At 51.1% G+C, this 21341-nt stretch overlaps 2 long non-coding RNA genes across 5 annotated transcripts; one reads left to right on the forward strand and one right to left on the reverse strand.

Annotated features, from left to right (window-relative positions):
• Positions 1-8440: 8440 nt before the first annotated feature.
• Positions 8441-13624, reverse strand: LOC308348555. Its single transcript, XR_013967352.1, has 2 exons — positions 13204-13624; positions 8441-11000 (listed from the first exon to the last, which is right to left on the reverse strand). It is a non-coding gene; the product is annotated as an uncharacterized lncRNA (long non-coding RNA).
• LOC308348554 lies at positions 12646-20050 on the forward strand. Of its 4 annotated transcripts, none has more exons than XR_013967348.1 (5): positions 12646-12848; positions 14111-14165; positions 15236-15358; positions 15728-16486; positions 18574-20050. It is a non-coding gene; the product is annotated as an uncharacterized lncRNA (long non-coding RNA). The 4 variants fall into 4 exon arrangements; XR_013967349.1 differs by lacking the exon at positions 12646-12848 and adding an exon at positions 12974-13210; XR_013967350.1 differs by lacking the exon at positions 12646-12848 and adding an exon at positions 12974-13210 and having other exon boundaries at positions 16309-16486; positions 18574-19918.
• The last annotated feature ends 1291 nt before the right edge of the window (positions 20051-21341 follow it).

The following is a 21341-nucleotide window of genomic DNA, read 5'->3' on the forward strand; positions in this document are numbered from 1 at the left end:
CAAAAGCCTGGACACAAACCCGAAACCCGAAACCCCTGCGGTTACTGAACACGACAAGATATCCCATAGGCCCCAACAGGACACCCTGCAAAGACGGAGAGGAGCCCACGGCCCAGCCTGAAGGGCCTCAGAAGCGGGGCTGGCGGCAAGGCAGAGTCCCGGGGCCTCGTCCCACCCTCATTCAGCACCCACCGCGCCAACCAGGCGTTTAGGGAGAAAGACACCTCACACGCACGGCCAGACCTTCTCAGGCCCATGCCCTGGGCTGGCAGAGAACACCCCGTCCCCCCATAAATCATGGCCCTCTTTTGAGCACCTCATGTGTACAGGCCCGGTGGGATGGACTTTTTGTGAACCTCTTTATGAACCTCTGTACAAACTCTATGAATTGGGTTACTCCAGAGAGAACGGTCACTTCCCGCCGGCCGAAACTCCCTGGCGGAAGAATGTTCTCTACCTGACAGGCAGCCCAGTCCGTGTCCTCAAGATACAAGGATGGGACCCAGGACGACACTGGACCCAAACTCAGTCAACCAGCTTCCGTTCCTTGGGAGTTGGACACCCAAAGGCCTGGGCTGCCCTGTCAGAGCCCAGGCCGCCATTTTGGGTGGTCATGACGGGGCCCGGGGGATACAGAGAAGTGGCTGGAAGGAAGCAGATGAGCGGCGGGGACAGAAGGACGGGAGCGCCACAGGGAACGGGAAGAGCACAGAGCACCTTCCCCACATCCCCCCCCTTCCCGGGGCATCTTGGGGTTGACCGGATTTCCTTCAGGCGGAGTTCACAGAACCTCCCTGGTTCCTCGCTGTGGCAGCCGCTCTCCTTAATCTACCCGAGAGGGTTTCTTGGAGCCTTGACAGCCAACCTGCAGACGAAGAAACGGAGGCTCTGACGTGGGAAGCGACTTGAGCACGGCCATGGGGCTCCCGTGTGGCAGACTGAGGAGGTGGACGCACCCTGGGTCACTCACGGTGCAATACGGCCTCCCGGCGCACAGATCCCCACAACCGGCTTTTTAATAGCGGACTGAGCTGCTGCCGGCTTGGTTGATCTGCAGCAGGTAAAGTAACACCAGTGATGATTCAGAAGTTCAAGGGTCCGGAAACACTTCTTCGGGGCTCGGGAGGGTATTTCAAAAGCTGGAGGGTCTGAGATTTTCCCGGCTTAAAGTTGACGGGAGAGCCCGCCACAGCTCCCTGGATGGTGGCCGAAGACACGAGACTCCTGCATCCCTGAGGAAGGACGTTATCGCTCGGCAGAGCAGGCAGCGCGAGCTTCGTGTCTGCGTGTCTGCATGGTTCCGCCTGCATCCCTAGCCCAGGAGGGGCCCCGGGCGGATGCTGGAGACGCAGCAGTTTGTGCCACGGCAGAGGAAACCCCAGTCTGTTAGCACAAGTTACGGACAAACCCGCCTGCCTCTGCCTGAGAGGGAGATATTATCATGTTAAGTGGACAGCAAACAAATCTGTCCACCCCAGAGGAAGACACGAGCTCTGTCTTCAAAGACCTTTCCCTAACAGACATCCTGGAAAAGATAATCTGGAAGACATCGACAAAGGTCTTTGTGGACAGAGCATGAGGCGGAGATGCCGGGAATCTGTAGTCTAAGTACTTATTCTTAATTGTGTATTCTCCACCATACTCAATGTGACATGACAATGTTCTGTATCTCCCTCCACAAATTTCAGCCTTAGGGCTCCTGCAAGCTGGTGGCTGGCCGGTGCTGCAGCTGGGATGTGCTTGGCCATGTGGAAGTCACAGAAGAGCCATCTCCACGGTCTCCAGTACGAAATGTGTTACTTCACTAACCAGAAGCCCGAAAAGGAGGGGGTCCAGCGCTGGCAGATTTGGAGGCTTGGTGGCATCACTGAGGACATATCTTTCTGCCCTGTCACCTTGTCTTTAATCCCAGGCTTGCTCCCTTATGGTTATAAGGTGGCTGCTGGAGCGCCACCCATCACAGCCTCACCCCCAGCACTCAAGGAAGGAGAGCTCTTTGTCATGAGCCTTTTCAAGAGCGGAGAGAAACTTCCCTCAAAGCTCCCCAAACTCCAGACTTCCTCTCATGTCTCATTTGCCAGAACTGTGTCACATGCCATTTCCTCAACCTGTCACTGGCAAGAAATGGAATTACATGATGGGCTTGGGCCAATCAGGTTTCACCCTTGGGACTGAACCTCCTGAGAAACCTATGGTTTTTTAGACAACTGAACCAATCAGCATAAAGGCAGTTGGGTAGGTGATAGCATTCCCCAGATTTAGCATAAACAAACAAAACAAATAACAGAAAAGGTAAAAAAAAAAAAATGAGCAGTTAAATTTGAATTCAGATAGATAACAAATAACTTTTAGAATAAGTATGTACCATACAATATTCGGAAATACTTATAGTAAAAAAATTATTTGTTGTTTAGAGGAAACCCAAATTTAACTGAACATCCTGTATGTTCTCTCGCAGCCCTAATGGGTGATGACAGTGTCTGCCGGAGTGGCGTCTTCCCGCTGCCCTCAGCAGTGGAGAAGACCATGCCTGGCAGGGGGGAGCCAACCTATTTGGCTGAAACAATACTTGTAGTGTTTTCTCTCCCATCTCTGGACATCCCTTCCTCTGTCCTCACCAGATCTCAGCATAAATGATGCGACTGTCATTGCTATTCAAACTGGAACACTGAGAGTCACCTGGAGTCCTTTCCCCCTCCAAACCCTCTTCCAATTCAGCTCCTGGGTTCTCCTCCTTAGCCTCCGGGGTTGCTGGTCTCCAGCCCCTGCTCCCTCCCTCCGAATACCTTTGCACTGTACTTTGTTCCCTTCTTTTAGTCCCAACTTCAGCGTCGCCTCCTTCTAGAAGCTTCCCCGGCCTCTGCTCTCTGGAACATGTCATCGCTTCATCCCTCTGTACGTATCCCAGAAATATCCTTTAGAGAATCATAATCTGCTCAGATCTCATTCACTGATCTTCCCGTTGTAAACGGTGGCTGTGTGCCTGGTCCAGAAAGAGCTTTCTGAGGGCAAGCACTCTCCGTGCAGCTCATCGCTGGAACCTCGGTGCCAGGCACTGGAGGCTCAGTCAGTACATGCTGAGATGTTGAGAGCCGGGTGTCATGCAGATGGACCAGTGAAAGTCAAGACGGGCTAGGGAATTTGCGGCACCCAAAGCAAAATGAAAATGCAGAGGTCCTGGTTCAAAAATCATCAGCAATTTCCAGATGACCACAGGAGAGCATGAAACCAAGGGCAGGGTCCTTCTGAGAGCAGGGCCCTGGGTGTCCCCATTGGTCACATGCTGATGAAACTGACTCTGATGACAATGTTACTTTGTAACAATGACCCAAGAGTAATTTCTTCATTGAAAGCTCTTATTTCGGGCCAGTGCTCCCCAAACGCGAGTTCTGATCAAGGATGTGGGCACTGGCCGGCAGCAAAGTAAGAAATACGCAGAAAATGCAGTAAGGTTTTTCCAAAGGCTAAATATTATCTGTTCTGCAATCGCTTTCCTTTTTTATTTGTTGCTGGGAAAATGTCTTCTCTTTCCTGAAACAATGGTGTCGGTAGCTGTGATTGCAAAATAAAAGAGTGGAAGAACCCTCGTCCCTCTGTGTTTTGGGGGTTGGCTTTGTAAATTTCCCTGCCGCAGGGAGCCGGGCATCTGAGGAGCCCCCATCCAGACTAAGGATCAAAGAGGAGGCTCCTTTGCCGGGTCCCTTTCCAAAGAGAATTAACTGATTTTCGTGGCCAGCAGAGGGGGCTACGTGAATGCCAAATCCCCTTGGCTAGGTCCCGCTTGAACTTGGAGATGACTTTTCCTCTCAGTTGCCTGGGACATCTCTACTATGGGGAAAATTCGGGATTCTAGAACCTTACCTGAAGACTCTACCCCTTTCTGCACTTCGGGTCTGAATCATCTTCTTGCTTTAACTCAGTGGTGCACCGTTCTGGCTCCATGGAAGGTTCGCCAGGAGAGCTCTCCAAAACAATTCGGTTAAAATGCCCAGGAATTCAGCTTCTGTTGGTTCAGGGTAGAACGCCCAGCACCAGAACTTTCCCACTGCCCCCTCTCCTCCCCCAGGTCCATTTAGAAGAGGTTGAAAACTGCTGGATAAAGTTGCCATCCAAAAAATGGTGGTCTATATTTTTAGAAAGAGACTGAGCGGTTTTTGTGGGGGGTGTGCTTGTGTGTGTGTGTGTGTGTGTGTGTGTGTGTGTGTGTGTGTTTGGCCTGGAGCAACTGTCCTCCTCTCAGTTTTCAGGGCAGTCTTCAGCCGTGCACAAATGGAATCTTCCAGCTCGGGCTGGGAGATCAGGGACGGCTGGGGCCTTGCCACGTGATCTGTGGGCACTTGGGCAACCGTCCTGGCTCTCCAGAGAAGTTTGCCCTTGCTTTTCTGACCCGCCCGTGTCTTCGGCAGACCCACCCTGGGGGTTTTGTGGCCGGGTGTCCGGGCCACCGAGGGTTCTCGGTGACGACTGCACCTTGTCCCTGAACCTGCGGGAGCCCAACTTTTCCGAGCTCACGTGGCTCCGTCTCCTGGGAAAATGTGACGACATGTACAGACGGCCGGCAAAGGTCTTTCCCAATAATAATCTTTTCAACAAAAGGAATAATTCAAAGTTTATGCAAGGCGATAGAAGCCCCAAATGACTCAAAAGGTATTTGGGGGCGGTTCCCCCCGCTGGTCAGAATGAGTAATGCTGCTGAAAGATTACAAGCGATTTAATAAGAAAACTGTCTCCAGGATGAAAGTGCAGAAGAAGGCAATGTGGAGGTCGGAAAGTTTGGTTGAGGTGCCCCTTTGGGAAGGTGTTTGCAGGAGGGGACCCCTTCCCCGGATTTGTAGAAAGCCCCTCCCTAAACCCCTTTACTCAGAATCAAAGGACAAGCGACTCCCCAGTCTGCTCACTTTGAGACAAAGAGGATACAGGGGACCATGGATCCTCGTCCCCGCGGGCTGTGCCGAACAGACAGGAAGGGCTCCTGACCCTCCCTCACCCCGGAACGGGCCTGTGCGCCCCGACAGGCCGTGGAACAGGGCTCACGTCTCTGCGTCCCAGGCTCTCCTGTGTCAGCAAGAGAGCAGCTCGGTCTCCAAGCCCCGTGGAGGAGGCAGAACTAAGGACATCACACCCCTGCTCACCCTCTTCCCCCTTCCCCCTCCTAAGAACATTTCCCTTTTTAATCTTCTTACAGAAGGTTTGTGTTCCCCACCCTGATCCTTCAAACGGCCGGGACAGAATCCCAAACTAAGACATGCCCAGAGGACCAAGGATAAGCCTGGCATCCTTTTGCCACCAAGCAGGCAGCCGACGGGATGTCAGACCCTTCGTGTTTGGAAAGCGGTCTGTCTCCCACTGCTCTTTTTAAGATTTTTTAAATTTATTTATCTATTTGACACAGAGAGAGAGGTCACAAGTAGGCAGAGCAGCAGGCAGAGAGAGGGGGTAAGCAGGCTTCCTGCCGAGCAGGGAGCCTGGCGCGGGGCTCGATCCCAGGACCCCACTGAGCCACCCAGGCGCCCCATCCCACTGATCTTTTTAAAAATTCTCCTTCGTTTATTCATGCACAGGGGATCCTGAGAGATGTCTCACAGTGGCCCAAAGCAGAATGCGGTCTGTCTTATAACACTGTTGATCTCAGGAGGGAACATGAACGATGACTGAGAACAAAACCAGAGCGGAGTAGACGTGTATCTCCAGCCCCAAGAAGGTAGCGACAAGATTGAAATAAAATTCACTCTTCAGAGCCCCATGTCCAGGGCCTGGGGTGGACCACAGCTCCGTAAATACCAGCTGCTGGGAAGTAGTAAAGATGGAAATGGCAAGTATCTCAATCAGTCACAAATGAAGCCTGGCTTGTCCTGAGTCTCCAAGTAGTGAAAGTTGGTTCCGGTATAATTTAGCCGACATCAGAAGTCAGTCTCGAAATGAGTGTTGTAGGGAAAGTACAAATTACATTTTTAAAGATTGGTGTGTAATTATAGGCTTAATTAATTACACAAGGGATTTGTTCTCGAAAAGGTGTATCAAATGTGTTCTATTTCACACCAGGGAGATCACCTACGGGAAGGAACCTATTGGTCTTAGAGATCTGTGAACACTAGGGTTTTCTGCTTGAAAAGGAGGCCCACCAGGGGCACTTGGGTGGCTCAGGTGGTGAATCGTCTGCCTTTGGCCCGGGTCATGATCTCAGGGTCCTCGGATCAAGCCCTTTGTCAGGCTCCCTGGTCAGCCGGGAACCTGTTTCTCCCTCTCTGCCCTGCTCGTGCTTTCTTGTGCTATCTCCATCGTCTCTCTCTCTCTCTCTCTCAAGTAAATAAAATCAATTTAAAAAAAAAAAAGGAAAAGGAGGTCCACCTGCTCAATTAGTTGGAAATTGACAATACGCCATTTAACAAGAGAAAAGCAAAGAAGGACATGCTCTTTGGGAGAAGAAAGTTAACCCAAACAGATGAGGGTAGCTTGAAAAGTACCATTTTATACCGTACCTTTCCCTCTCCTGGGTTCAAATCTTGGTGTCACTCCTCCTAGACTTTTTTTTTCTTTATATTTTATTTATTTTTTTATTTGAGAGAAAGACACAGAGAGGACACGAGCTGGGGTGGGGGAAGCAGGGAGAGGGAGAAGCTGACTGCCCGCTGAGCAGGGAGCCCCAGGCGGGGCTTGATCACGGGATCATGAGCGGAGCTGAGGGCAGATGCTGAACCGACTGAGCCACCCAGGCGCCCCTCCCAGACCTTTATTGGACACTGAAATAGATACCTGCAACTTGTACATCTATTTGCTGTTGTAGTTAGATCACACATTCTGCGCGGCAACTGGTTTCCTCTGCTGCGAGACCGAACCTGGCCGTTCCGTACCCATCCTTGGGAAAGGCTGCTTCGCGTGCATTCTGGAGCATCTTAAGTCTTAAGAAATTACAGTTCACTTTTAAAGTCTTGCAGGTACCAAGTCTGAAAACTCGGTGAACACTCGAGCACCACAGGACAGTCTAAACTGAAGGACAGCCTCATCCACGTTCTGTGTCCCACCTGCCCAGCGGGCCCTGTGTCGACAGCGCACGGGGCCCTGCTCCTCTGGGCTCCTGCAAGCAGGGCCCCTGCGAGCCCACAGACACGCGTCCCCGGCTCAGCTCTGTGTTCCTGCAAACACAGGATCGTGGTATATATACCCTGCACCTGTGTCATGAACAAGAGGGAAATCCAGCACCGTGGGGACTGGTGTTTTGTTTTTTTTTTTTCTCTGTGGCTGTGTCTTGAGCCAAGACAACTTAAAAAAGGAAAAAAATCTCGGCAGTGAGATTCTCTCGTGATGTTACTGACTTCATTTTCACTTGGGAGCAAGGCCCCTGCCCCTTTATGGCTTGTGGTTTTCTGTACGTTGGGATGATTTCGAGAGATGGGAGGTTTCGGCCTCCCTGGGTGACGCCGGCACTCTCTAATTCTTCCAGGAGTTAGAGGTTTCCCTTCCCGTCCCTGGCGAGGGACGTGAAGCTCGCAGAGGAGAGTGATGGTAGGGACAGGGCGACGATTCATCCCAGTTCAAATTGGAAAGTCCCATATCCTGGGAACCCCCTTAGTCTTGGGCAAACCAGGGCAGCTGAGTGGAGAGCAGCCTCTAATTCCTTCTCGGGAGCTCACGCGATGCCGCAATCAGGCTAAGTCCCCAGCTGGAATGCAGACGGGGAGGACAGTGGCCCTCTGTGCCGGGCTCACGGCTGCTTTCACACTAGCCGGAAGTTGGAACCAAGAAACATGTTTGTCCCCAACTTCGCCCTGTGTGCTCACCACCGACTGGTTCTGTCTGCAACTGGCATTTAGCTGTTGATGACATGACAAGTCAAGACGCTGGCCTGGCGCCTGGCGTGTTGGCCTCGGCTGGGAACAGCCAGAGAACCAGAGAGAGAGCCCCAGAAGCCCCTTCCCCGAATTCAACTTCTATGCGTCATGCGGGCCTTGAGATCCGGACCCCATGTTTGCACCCTGGCTCATCCCCAAAGGAATCCACCCAGCATCTGGGAAGAGGCACGGCCTGTGGGAAGGCAGGCTTGGACCTGAAGGGGTTTTGCCTTCCCCTGAGGCTTGCACAGAGGGATACCACACGACCACCCCGCCCCCCCTGCATGGCTCGGGCCCAGCGCATCTGGGAAGCTGGGAGACTTTGAAACCCTGGTGCTTGCAACATCCAAGGAGGGCTAACGCGCCGCGCTCACCACATTCTGGGGCTTGGGCACCTAGTTCTCCCGATGCAGCCCTGGGACCCCCACTCGGATGACACCTCAGGCCCCCGAAGTCGGAAACATCCCTCAACCCGGGTGCCTTTGATTATGTGTAGTTCATTCCTTCCCTCCCCCTTGATCACTGATACAACAATTTCATCAGATCATTCCGTGTGATGGAGTTATTATATTTTCTTGTCTATAATCAGAGAAGAGAAACTTCACAGCCTCTTCCGGGTCAAAACATGCCAATTTTATTTGCCACTCACATCGTTTTAAAAAATTTTAAATAGTTACAAATTCAACATGTAAAAACTAGGTGTGACTCTCTACAGTCGAGAGTTCTTGATGCGCCTTAAAGGAAAACCAGAAACTGGAACCAATAGGCCTGGTTCCATCAATCAGCTAGAGCTAAGGGGCAGATGCCTCCTGGAGACAGGGCGCGGATCCTCCCGTTTGCCACCGTCCCCTCCCAGGTGTTAAACCTGGCTTGGCAGGCCCTCCCCCACCAGGGAGCAGCCCAGATTTCTCCAATGCTCCTCGGTATCTGGGGGCAAAATGGCTATGCCCTGTACTACATGTGCCTGGGGCTCCTAGGTGCCTCCCAATATCGGCTCTCCTGCTTTGCTTCCTTCCCTCTCTCCTTTCCTTTCTCTTTCCTTCCTACGAGAACCCTGCTCAGTGAAATGTCTTTATCTTTGGGCTCCCTGTAGGTACAAATAGCTGAGAAATGTATGGGAAAGTCACCACATGGGACTGCTCGCTAGGCTTCTTAAAGGCAGGCTGGCTCTGCTAAGAAGTGTACTCCTTTTCTCAGTGCAGTCCCCTTGCTCCTTTCTCCTGCCTGGTATCGGTCATGATGGCTGGCACTCCAGCAGCCATACTAGGCCATGAGGAGACCTAAGGAAGTTTCACACCAAGCATGAAAAGCAGAAAACCAGAATGAGGCTGGGCTCCCACTGACTGGGTGTCACTTGGCAGTCCTGGCCTGATGTCCTCTAGACATCCTTTAAATGAAAAGGAAACAGACCTACCTTATTTAAGTCACTTATTTGAGTTCTCTGTTAGAGGCAGTCGAATGTAATTCTAAACAGTGTATGGTTTTATCTTCATTTCCCTTCTGCATGGAAATAACATGATCATTTCATCAGAGGATCCACTAAGAGGTTCAAAAAAATGGCTGGAATAAAATATTCTCTGTTTTAAGAGGTCTAGATTATTTTCTGAGAGTTATAGAATTTTTGGAATGGGAGCTCTGAGGTTCTTATGCTCTTTTATTAGCATACAAACATAACCCACCGTGGAGTTTTTCGTAGGATTCTAGAACCTTCCTCACACAAACCCAGAACTTAGGTTTTGACCTTAGACTTAAGTAACCCAAACATTGGCTGAGGGGTGAATTTTTTATTTGGAGCCAGAGATATATTTTTGGAAAATTCAGCTTCTGATTCAAGAAATTTCTTCTTAGTCTCTTTGAGCAGCGCTGCGGCTATCTGACAACTTCCCGTGATAATGGAAACTTCTGCATTTGCTGATCTGGTATGGTAGCCACTGGCTACATGTCATTGTTGAGCTCTTGAAATGTGGCCAGTGTCACCAAGGAATGGAATTTTAAATTGTATCTGCATTTCAGCTACTTTAGACTTAAATAGCCGCCGTGGCTCGTGGAAGCCGTACTGAATCGTTCAGCTTAGCTTCTCTTCCGTAGATGATTAGAGTTTCCCCTGAGGGTTTGAAGCAGGAGAAATTCCTGCCCTCCATCTCCAGACCTCCTTTTCTTCTAGACGTGAATTTTGCTTTGATGCATCAAGTTTCGTCAAATCCAGGTTGGAGGCCCAGCTCCCTCCTTACCAGTTGTGGTGTTTGGGGCAACTCCCTTCTCCTCTTGAGCCTTGGTCCCCTCCACAGACAGCCTCCTGGGGCTGCATTAAATGTCATCCTATGCAAATGACAGTTGGGAACAAAGAGTTGCTCAATGAATCAAAAAAAAAAGTAATAGTAGTTCCCTCCCTGCCCCTGATTTCCTGTCATTCGTGTTCATGCTTATCTTTCCTTCTACTGAATCAGCTTCTGCAGGGCAGAGTTTTGATTTTACTTCCCACTTGGCCTGGCGCTCAGTGCTGTGGGGAATTCAAAAGTCAGGAGAGTGGAATCATTGCCAAGTGGAATCAGTCCCCCGTGTCTTGAGAGGTGGCCCGCCGTGGAGTGAGTCAGGTGACCTGTCACCTGTGCGCAGCTCCTGAGTAGAAGCTCTCCCCAGGCAGAATAGCATAGGCCCTGAGCTGCCGGGAACTGCTTGGAAGGAGCGTGTGATGGGACGATCCTTTCTGAACTCTGGGACCTTCCGAGTCAGCCCTCTCTGAGTCTGAGGGCCAAAGGCCCCACACTTTTAGGATTAAGCCATTTCCCTCGGGCCATATTTTCTTCAACACAGTCATTCTGATCGTGTCCCTTGAACGTAAAGGCCATCAGGAGTTGCATAAGGAATGAAATTTCGCAGACTAAATGATACTCGCTCCGGGGGGCGGTTTGGGGGCGTGCCGAGGGCCAGATCCTGTGCCGAGTGCTTCAGAGGACATACATCATGACATTTCCAAAACACCCTTAGGAAACAGGTCCTGTTATCATGCCCATTTTACACAGGAAGAAACTGAGGTTCATAAAGTCTAAAGCCGCTGCCCAAGCTCACACAGCTGAGCAGAATCAGGATTGCAATCCAGGCTCCAAAGCCCCCTTCTTAGCACCTGGGGGATAACGTGCGGGCCCCAGGTTCCCATAGATGCTCCACACCCTGGAAAATCAGGATGAGAAAAGAGTGACCTTTTTTTGGATTGTTGGGGGGGGGATATTTTAAAAGTTTTTTTTCAAATAGGTCTTTAACGGGAAACAGGATGGCCAGGTAAAATTCCAGATAGATTTCAGATAAACAATGAATAATTTCTCCGTGTAAGTGTGTCCCTATGCAACATTTGGGACACCTTATATATATATATATATACAAGAAAATTTATTATTTATCTGAAGTTCAGATTTACCTGGGTGTCCTATATTTTATTTGCTTTGCCTGGCGCCCCTCACCAGGCAAGCCTGGTCCCCCCACTCCAACACGGGGGGGGCCGTTGTCCTGGTCCCCCGTTTTCCGCTCCTGCCCTAGAGCGAGGTGGTTCTCCGCACAGATACTCGTCAGACCTGAAGAAAAGGGAAACTAGGTCTCCCAGGGAACTATGAAATGCATGGTGCTTATTAGTTTATTAATTAAACAGCACAAATGGCTGTGCTCCGCCCGCTCTCCCCTGGAGTTTGCTGCGGTAATTTACAGGAGCGCCCGAGGGGGCCGCAGGGTGGGACCCCGCTCTTCTCATTTGCTGCCAGGATTTGGGGCTACCGGTTACTCTCGTCAATCTCTCGCTTAATCATTTAGCAGTTGTAAAGGACTCATTAAAAGCGCCGAGGTTTATTGGAAACACCGCCCGGCCGGCCGGAGGCAGGCCAGATCGCGAGCGCTTGTACCCACTTGTTCCCCGGGAGCCCCACGACGAGATCGCTGACTGTAATTACACCACGGTGGTTTGGAAAGGGGTGGGGGGGAGGCGCAGGGGGAGAGGAGGGGAGGAGACCCTGAAACTCCAGGGGCCAGGCCTTCAGGGGGCTCCTGCCCACTCCCCCGCCCGCCTGGATTGGGCTCCGGGAGCCCCTCACTCTTCCCCGAGGCCGGCCTCCTCCCCGCCCCCCCTCCTTTCTCCCGCTGTGGGCACGTATGCCGGGATGTTCTCACCACGTGAAGGAAAAGCAAAACAAAGAAAATCCTCCAAGCACCCCTGTCTTCCCCATCTGTGTGTCTGTCCAGCCTCTGCGCACACACCCGGCCCCCATGCCCCTCCCCCCACCCCGCGTGAGGCTGCAGGGAGCCCACAGAGGCGGGGGTCCTTCTCTGAACAGCCAGGGGACCCGCAGAGATCCAAACCCTTTCCAGGCACGGGGGCCACAGCAGGCAACAGGATGTCCCTTCGCGGGCTTCACACCTTAGCTCTACCCAGCTGCGCCCCTCTTGTTAGAAGTGGCTGGAGCTCCCCACGGGTGTTTTTTTTTTTTCCCCTTTAAATTATAATGCTGGAACTTTATCTGAGTCTTTCCTGAACCTTCCCGACCCCTTAAAAAACAAAAAACAAAAAAAAAAAATTTTTTTTTTAAGCCTGGCTGTTTGTTTAGTGTGGCTCCTGGGGGTGGAGTTACTGGGTGAGAGGTGAGCTCACAGTCCTAGGGAAGGACTCCGACCCGCCAGCTTCTCACCGGGGCCCTCCGCCGCCCCTCTGCCGCCCCTCTGCCGCCCCTCCCCACCACAGCAGCCGGGGGGCGCTGCCGAGACCCGTCAGATCTGCCGCCGGGGAACTTCTGCGGTGGAGTCCTTCCCGCTCAGGGTGACAGCCAAGGTCACTGTACTGACTTACAATGCGCTGGAGCAGACACTCTTTGCTTCTGCATCATTGACCTTTGGGGCCAGGTCATTCTCTGCGGGTGGGGCTGTCCTAGGCACTGAGGGGTAGTTCGTGTCCCTGGACTCCCTTCCCTCCAGTAGCACGCCTCCCCCAGATGTGACGACCAAAGATGTTTCCAGACGTTTTCAAATGTCCCCTAAGAGGTAAAACCGCCCCCTGGCTGAGAAGCACCATAATGAAGAGAGTCTGACCTTCCCTCTCCTATCCCCTGCCCTCCCCTCCCCACTCCCCCTCGCGGTGCTGCTGCTACACCAGCCCACCCTCACCTCTGCACCTTTGCATGGGCTCTTCCCTCTGCCTGGCCTGCCCTAGTCCTGCTACCTGCCTGGCTGTACCCTCAGGTCCTTTCGGTCATGACTCAAATGTCCCTTTTTGAGTGAGACCGGCCCTGGGCAACCTTATTTAAAGGAGCCACAGAAGCTCAGCTCTCCTGACCCTTTGGTCATGCTTTGCTTCTAACACAGAACAGCTCACCTGACACGCTGTATTTTTACTTACTTGTCAAGTAAGTGGAGAACCGCATGGCGAGCCGTGCCAGGTGCAGCCCGGGAGGTGGGGGCTCCAGGTGGACAAGGGCTTGGCAGTCTGGGCTCCCAACTTGGGCTTATTTGCAGCGGAGCTGTCCTGTCGCACCAGCAAGCTGGTGGCAGGACACAGCGGTCTGAAAACTGGAGACTGAACGTGACTTTGAAATGCGTGGTAGGGGGAAATCCAGCACAGTGGGGAATTCTCTCCTTCGATCTGGAGAGGCTGCAAAGTTACATATGTCATTTTAAAAAACCCTTTTGGATTCATCAAATGAGATTTCACCCCCTTGCTTTTCCTTCTGCTTTTGAATGTTGTTTTCAAAGGGATTTCAAACGTTTTCTTCCTTATTTATTCGAAGTTTCATATACAGAGAGAGGCAATGAAGAACTTGAGGCTGTCGGTAGCGAAATTCTTGCTTGGAGATCATGTGTTTTCATGCCAAGCTTAAAAGCTGACATTAGCTAGGTGTGTTTACGGAAGCAAGTTCAAGGCTTTGTTTTTCTTTTTTAAGGTGACACAGTTATATTTGGAAATTCTGAACAAACCTCAGCAGTATACCCCATAATCCTTTGTATTTTATCCTCCTCATCATAATTAAAGAGTACTTAATGTCACACATTTTTCCCCCACCAGGCTCTGTGATGCCATCAAGGTTGTCTCGTTGACCTTGGTGTACCGTCTAAATATTATTGTTTTCTGCAGGTGCGTGTTGTCAACAAGAGAAAGAGCTGTTCTAGAGAACAGAGGTTAGGCTCTTGGTATGTGGTAATTGCTCCAAGATGGAAGCAAGGGTCTTTGCCAAGGTGGTTTAAACAGATTTGCTCGAGCTTTCTTCCAACATATTTCGAACATCAGCCTGTCTTTTGTTCTTTCGCAGAGATCCAGTTATCTGTTCCAAGTTGAAGCAGCAAGCATTCCCGGATTCAAAACCGGTGAGTAGAACTTTCAGGGCGTTCCGGGCACTCTGCTCAGAGTGTGGGCTCTGGTGAGCGGTGTGCATGCAGTCAGCGCCCATTTATGGAGGCACTGGGGACGCTGGAGTGAACACCCAAGTGCTTGCGGCATCGAGCTCACAGTCTCACGGCAAAAATCAGGACTCCCCGGCAGGCTTGTTACAAATGCTTTATACACATTAGCCCACTTGATCCTCACACCAACTCTCTAAGGTAGGTAGTGTGAATTACCAGAGAGTTTAGGTGACTTACCCAAGGTCACACAGTAGCACCTGGGGTTTTCTCAAAGACGGGAATGAAGGTGGAATCTGGCTTGGGGAGAGCATCTGCTGAGTAAGGCGTCTTTGGAAAGGCGCAGGTGCTCTGAGCTGGGGGTCTCGGGCAGGGCGGGCAGGGCGGGCAGGGCTCTGCGTGCTGGGGCACGACCACACCTCACTCCCGGTCTGGAGCTCATCCCTCCAATTCCCTTTCATCCCAGGGAACCTGGCATTATTCATGCGAGATAAAAATCAGCCACTCAACCCATTTCCAACTGCAACTGAGTGAAATCCCGGGACTGCTGCCACTGGACTGGGGTCGAGTTTATGGCTCCTGTGGGAAGGGGTAGAGACCTGGGTAGACTGAGTGTCACAAAAACAATCCAGGAGGATGTTTTGCAATGGCAAGCAAACTGTGTCTTTCTGGGAAAGGAGTCTGATGTCCCCAGAAAAATCTCTCAGCAAGCTGTCTTGTTTTTGTGTTGGGCATTGACAGGGAGCACTGCGCTCTCAGTCGCACCGTTGTTTGTGTTGGCATCTGCGAAACAGACACAGATGTTTCAGGTAAAGCCGTAGGGTTTCAGCTGTGCCTACAGTACCATAAACTACAGAATTTAAGAGAAGGACTCCTAACCTCTTCTCCTTCGTCCCCCACCCCACTCCACCCGGGGAATTCCCACCAGCTCGACTTGCATCGACATAATATTAGAAGACAATTCATATTTAATTAATTTTAACTTTAAAATAGTTGCATTCTCTGAAAACTCAGATGTCTAAAAAATCTGTCCTTAGGCCACAGTCAGAATGTGGGCACTGATGAGCGGGCCAGTACAGTGACCAGGACGCCATGGGGAAAAGCTAGACAAAACCTACCTGCCCACCAACAGGAGATGGTTAAATTGTGCAACTGCAGAGGTAATTGTTTTTCAGGGGAACACACTGACATGGGAACACGTTCATGGTCTGAAATGAAATGATTAGAAACTGTGTTCTAAATTGTAACTAATGGAAGGAGCTCATATAATTACATCTCAGATGTGTAGGTGTATGTGTTGGAGAAGGTGAGGAAAGATCCTGATTTGTGAATAGCAGCTATCTGCGGGGAGTGAGTGCAATTTTTATTTTCTTTTTTATATCTTTATTTTCCAAATTTTCTACCTTAATAACATTTAACTTCAGATAATAATCAGGAAGAACAATGCTATTTTTAAAGGGGGCGTATCCCTTCAAAGGGTCAGGATCTGGTTTTTCCTTTCTCCTTTTATTGCCCTTAATTTCCAACAGGAAACGACTGCCCTTACAAAGGGTGGATGTATGATTCGTTTTATTTTCTGGAGAAAGAAGAGAATTTACATGACATGAAGTAACGTTAAAGCAGCACGACTTCAGAGAGGGAAGAAATTAACGGGGGAAAGTGGCGGGCACCCATGGATTGGCTTTGGAGCCGTGGCCATGTTCACAACCCCCGGCTCCTGAAAGATATTAAAACACAAAACACACGCAATGAAATGGCAACAAGAAGAAACGATTAACCTTCTGAGATCTTCAAAAGCACAGAAATAAGACTTTATCCATTACTTGCTAAAGAGGCTTCCCTTCTCTTATCTCCCCCTCCTAGTTTGAAACCAGAACAAGCTGCAATAACCTTTCAAGGTGTCCCAGCATTCTACTAACATTTTCCCCAAAGCCTACTTCCCCTCGCTGGTCTTCCTCTGGGTGCTTGGCTGTGACCCACCGCCACAGAAGGCCACCTCCAGGCCCCTGATGGACTCCTGAACCACAGAGCCCAAGACCGGCATCTCCTTAGTCATGTCTCACAACAAAATTCTGATGAAGGGCCTCTTCTTCTTATCCCCATATTACAGAATGGGAAACTGAGGCTCAGAGGAATAAAGGAAGCTGTGTCAGGTTCCAGGAAGTGGTGGGCAGAGTCACTATTCAGACGTCGGTCTAGTTCTTCTGAACCTTTACGGCATCTGGGAAGCCAGAGGGGAGCACGGGCTTGAAGGAGAGCCCCCAGGGAGACGTTTTCCTGGAAACCAGGTAAAAAACTCTGATGTGAGGAGACCAGGGGACACAGTGTATTTAGCTTGGCCGATGAGTGGGAGATAAAGATCACAAAGAAGGAGTGCACATGCCCAGTGCCCTGCGTGGGTCTGCCGAGACAGCCAAAGCCACCATGAAGTCCCCCCACCTCTCTGCAACAAGGGCTGTGCCAACAGCCTCCCACGTGCCCCTGGCAGGTGAGGAGGGCTCAGCAGGAGAAGAGAATGGAACACGCCTCCTCTCCCGGCTTGGGGCTGGACCAGCAAAAAGAGCCATAAATCAAGTATTACAACACAGGAGCTGTCTGAAGTGCAACCCAGCAATAAACAACCAGTCAGTGATTTTTTTTTTCTCCGAAACTAATCAGTTCAGTATGAGTCACTTTGTAGAAGCTCAGACCATTCCCCTGGAAGTGATGGTACACTGAGTAATCGTATCAATGGGCACATCTCAAAGATGACTCCCAGCTTCCAGAACATTCCAAGGGAACTAGTCATTACCCAGTCGGCCTGGCTGGGCTCCAGGAGATCCAAACTCGGTGGTTGTGGCAGGATTGCCAGATAAAATACAATATGTGCTTATATTAAAAATGTATTTGTTGTTTTATCTGAAATCAGACTGAACTGGCATCCTGTCCTGTATTCTATCGGCAACCTCACCAGTCTTGTTTTTTGAGCGAAAGTAACACCTAGCAAACCTCACTCCTCTAGAAGAGAGACTTCCCAGATGGAATCTTGACCCTCTCAGAGCCTGGCTTCAAATAGCAGCCATTTCCTTTCGCTCTTAGCGATGGTTTGCAAACTCTGCATGTGCCTCCAACAGGGGCCCTGCAGGGGCTTATGAAAATGTTGGTGGCGGGTCCCACTGCCAGTTGCCTGTTCGGTCGGTCTGGGGTGGGGCCCGAGAATCCGAATTTCGAAGAAGTTTCAAGATGCCAGTCCTGGTTCCATACTTTGCAATCTGTGTTCTTAGGATGCAGGTAACCTCCAACACCCTCCACCGTCAGGCCCCCCACGCCCCTCACCGTCCCTCCAGCGAATCTCACGATACTTTTCATGGCTCACCCGGCTCGCTGGCCTCCCTGCACTTCCTCACAAGAACTCTTCTCTAGCCCCCACAGGGCCTTTGCACACGCCGTTCCCTGCCCTGCACTTTGCCCCACCCCTTCCCTCTGACTCTAGGAGAGGAGGTACTATAATTACTCCCCGTTCTACACATGTAGAAACAGAGGTTTGGAGGAGCCGGGTCACTTGCCGAAAGCCAAATTGGTAATACAAGGTGGAATCAGGGACTTAAAATCTCATCTGTGTGTTTCTTTTCTGCCCGACTGCTGCCTTCCCAGGCTGGAGGTATTAACTTCTATTCTGAGTCCTTCTTGAAGGTTGTTTTTGGAAAGACTGTTGCTTGAAAGCCACCTATTTGCCCTCAAACCAATCTCCTGAGATTTAGTACATTGGGGTTTGGGAAACATGTTCAAGTTCACCCTTGGACAGCCAGGCTTCGAGATCCAGGAGAGTTAGCTCACCTTCCCCCCTCCGTGCCTCAACGTTTGTCTGAAGTCCAGGGCAAAGCCCCCGCCCCCAAACTCATGGGCATGCGCGCGCGTGCGCGCGCACACACACACACACACACTCACTCCTGAGGTCTACAGACCGAGCTCGGACACTTCATGTTGCCATGGCAACTGAAAGCTTATTCTCTGAATCTTTCCTACTCAGGATGACATCAACTTCCCGCCTTCTTCTAGAAAAGAGTATCAGCTCTTAGTATTGGCCACTGGAGTGGGGCCGGGACTTGGGTGCGGGTCGGTGAACGGGGCCCAGGCTGTAGCGTTAGGAGGGCCAAGAGCCTTATTCCTGGCCCGCGCTCGTCTTCTGTGGGATTTCCTGGTTCTCAGAAGCTCTGGTTTTACCTTCTTGCTTACTAATCCTTCCTCCCTCCTCTTTCCCTCCCTCCCTCTCTCTCTTTCTCTCTTTCTTTCTCTTCCTTCCTCTTTCCCTCCCTTCTCTCCCTCTCTGGCTCCCTTTCCATCCTTCCTTCCTTCCTCCCTCCCTCCCACCCCCTTCCCCTCCCTCCTTCTCCAGGCATGTTGAGCACGACAGGCCCAGTTCGGAAGCGAGGGCCCAGTGGTGAAGAGGAACAGACTGGACCGGCCCCTGCTCCTCCAGCCCCATCTCCCTCACCAACGGCTTGGACTGTGCTCAGGGCCATCAGGAAGGACAGAGCGCCACGGGCGGCATGCCCAAGCCACCCCCCGGCTGGGGGGCTCGGAAGAAGCAAGGTCTGAGCAGGGCTCCGAGAGCAGGTTATAATTAACCAAGTGAACGAGGAGCAGGAACATTTCAAGGAAGCTCCTCGAACAAACCCTTCCCAGCCCTGGGACAAAACACTTGCTGCTTCTCCAGCCCGGATCTCTCCCAGCACCCCACCCCCCCGCACCGTCTTCCCCCGGTGCTCCTTCTAGGTGTTCGGTCGCCAGCCATAACGCTGCCTCCCTGAAGGCACGTCTCCAACCGCTCTACTCAAAGTCACCACCCTTGGCAGCTAATAGTTACTTCGGGTGGTCACTCATGCCGTGTGTGTTCACTGCGCCCCTGCTGTGTGCCGGGCACTCAGGAGGGCGGTGAGCCCCTTCTCTGGAGCGGGCACACGCTGTCCCATATCCCAGCACCACCTACCCCAGATTCATCCGGGTCTCTCAGTTCTCCTCGTGCCTCCCCCACTGCACTGCAAGAACCAGGAGGAAAGGGCTCACCATGTCTTGTCTCTGAGGCTTCCTCAGAGGATGGCACATGTGGGAGCTCAGGAATGAATGAAGGAGTGACCTGCCAGAGCACTGGTTCCTAATAGAGGATACTTTGCCCCCCAGAAAGAATTTGGACGTTTGGAAATGTCTGGAGGCCTTTTTAACTCAAGGCTTGGCAGATGCTACTGACATCCAGTGGATAGAGACTAGGATGCATCCCATAATGCACAGGATGCCCCCCCAGCAGAGAATGACCCAGACTCCACAGAAGGAGTGTCAATACTGAGAAACACAACTCCAGAGCCTGGTTTCTGGACCTCCTGAAACTGCTTCCACCTTGTCCCATGGGGGGTTAATAAGGCAGGTCTCCCCATCTTTTCCAAGGCTAAAGCCAGGTGTTGTTTTCAGACTCTCAAGAGGGCAGAGTCCTGACTTGCAGGGAGCTTTGGGTGGGTACCATAGAGATAACCCTCTGTGACTGTGGGTGCTATGAGCACGCGGAGAGCACTCAGCTGGCTTCTGTCTTGAGCTGCGGCTAATACGTCCCTGTCCCTGTCCCTTACTCAAGACTACAGCAAGTCTTTCTGCCCTAGCTCCCACTGAAGCACTATCCCACCAGCTCCCCTGACACCCAGGGACTATGAAGACTCTTTAATGTTATATTATAATTCTTATACCTTGCATATTGTTTGACTTACTTGTTTTTTTGGCAAAATATTTCTGTGTATCTGTGCTAATTGTCGGGGATACACTCACCTTGTCTCACCCCTCATGGAAGGCACAACCTGGTGGGGAATAAATCTTGATGGACCACATGTGCAATGACACTATAAATGCATCGAGGGTGTGCCATCGGCAAGAGGCGCCTGCTAAGAGTCCTTTAAGATGGGGATTTGAGCCCAGTGGGGGGCTTGGGGAGGGCTCCACCAAGGAAGTGAAGGTTGAGTCAGGCGGTGGGTGCCTTCCAGGAAGAGAGGACAGCCACACAGGAAGGAGTGGTTGCCTTAGAAGGCATAAACCAGGGTGTCGGCCAGGGAATGAAATCTCATCCGAACGCTCTACTGGGGAAGGATTCCACTTCCAAGCTCACTCAGTGGTTGTTGGCAGGATTCAGTCCTGTGTGGGTTGTTGGGCGGAGCTCATCAGACTCTTTCTGGGGGTTGGCTGGAAACTGCTCTCAGCTCCTTGCCTGTTGGCCTTCCCATCATGGAGGCTGGTTTCCTCAAATTGGGCATGGTGAAAGGGTCACAGAGGGAAGGTGATGGAAGTCAGAGATTTTGTAACTTAATCATGGAGGTGACATCCCATCCCCTTCGATGTGGGTTGGACGTGTGTCACTAAGCCAGCCCACACTCACAGGGAGGCACTCACACAGGGTCTGAGTACCAGAACATGGGGACCATTGGGGGCCATCTTGGGATCCACCTTTTACAAACAGGAAACATAAATGACTCAAGCAGGCAGATGAGCAAGCAAGAGAATTCCGGAAAGTTGTAGGTGAGGGAATAAGTGGGCTGTGTCTGTCAAATGGTAGATGAATGAATGCTCCATGAGGATAGGGACGAGTCACTTCTGCCCTGTGTCAGCAGTTTTCTGCCTGGTCCCCAGGACTCTATGGTACCAAGTCGACATGGAGTGACGAATGCTGCAGTGTGTCTGGATGTGGATATCACAAGTAACCACAGGGGAGGGCCGGGGCTCACTTTCTGGTTCCATCTGGACCAAGATCCCATCTACTAAAATGCTCCACCGAATGGGTGTGTTTCCTGTTTGGGGTTTTTCCGAGTTATTTTTGTTTTCCTAAAAGCCACTTACTAAGTTTTCTTAGTTCTGGTTTTGGGTATTTAGTGGTTGCTTGGGTTCATGTCTTTTGTGGAATTAATAAGAAAGTTTCCAGGAATATAGTTTCAGGACATTTTTTCCCCTTTCCCTTAGCAAAGGCGCACACATTCATCTCCAGAGAGACACAAGCTCCCTTTCACGGAGCAGAAAGATTGGGTTATTCAGTAAGTTCTCAACTGCCTGCCTCCCCATTTTTTTTTAACCTGAAAAACAGGACCTGAGTGTGACTCTTTTTTTTTTTTTTAAGAGTTTGTTTATTTATTT

Source organism: Martes martes (genome assembly GCF_963455335.1).
Source record: "Martes martes genome assembly, chromosome: 9".
NCBI classification, from domain to species: Eukaryota; Metazoa; Chordata; class Mammalia; order Carnivora; family Mustelidae; genus Martes; species Martes martes.